Raw genomic sequence first — 1,114 nt, 5'->3', positions numbered from 1 at the left:
TGTTCATCATCCAACAAAAGAGTGTAGAGTATGCATTTATCTATTCTCGTTATGTGATCAATGTTGAGAGTGTCCACTAGTGAAAGTCTAATCCCTAGGCCTTGTTCCTAAATATCGCTATCGTCTGCTTGTTTACTCGTTTCTATTGCGTTACTACTTGCTACCATATTACCACCATCAACTACACGCCGTTACTATCGCTCATATTCATTCATACCACCTGTATTTCACTATCTCTTCGCCGAACTAGTGCACCTATTAGGTGTGTTGGGGACACAAGAGACTTCTTGCTTTGTGGTTGCGGGGTTGCATGAGAGGGATATCTTTGACCTCTTCCTCCCACGAGTTCGATAAACCTTGGGTGATCCACTTAACGGAAACTTGTTGCTGTTCTACAAACCTCTGCTCTTGGAGGCCCAACACTGTCTACAAGAATAGAAGCTCCCGTAGACATCAGACGCCGCCGTCGCCAATCCCATCTCGGGGGATTCAGGAGATCGCCTCCGGCACCCTGCCGGAGAGGGGAATCATCTCCCGGAGGTCTCTTCATCGCCATGATCGCCTCCGGATCGATGTGTGAGTAGTCCACCTCTGGACTATGGGTCCATAGCAGTAGCTAGATGGTTGTCTTCTCCTCATTGTGCTATCATGTTAGATCTTGTGAGCTGCCTATCATGATCAAGATCATCTATTTGTAATGCTACATGTTGTGTTTGTTGGGATCCGATGAATATTGAATACTATGTCAAGTTGATTATCAATCTATCATATATGTTATTTATGTTCTTGCATGCTCTCCGTTGCTAGTAGAGGCTCTGGCCAAGTTGATACTTGTGACTCCAAGAGGGAGTATTTATGCTCGATAGTGGGTTCATGCCTCCACTAAATCTAGGACAGTGACAGAAAGTTCTAAGGTTGTGGATGTCTTGTTGCCACTAGGGATAAAACATCGATGCTTTGTCTAAGGATATTTGTGTTGATTAAATTACGCACCATACTTAATGCAATTGTCTCGTTGTTTACAACTTAATACTCGGAGGGGTTCGGATGATAACCTCGAAGGTGGACTTTTTAGGCATAGATGCATGTGGATAGCGGTCTATGTACTTTGTCG

The sequence above is a fragment of the Lolium rigidum genome, chromosome 3, assembly GCF_022539505.1.
Source record: "Lolium rigidum isolate FL_2022 chromosome 3, APGP_CSIRO_Lrig_0.1, whole genome shotgun sequence".
Classification (NCBI taxonomy): Eukaryota; Viridiplantae; Streptophyta; class Magnoliopsida; order Poales; family Poaceae; genus Lolium; species Lolium rigidum.
This window is presented reverse-complemented; position numbering follows the sequence as displayed.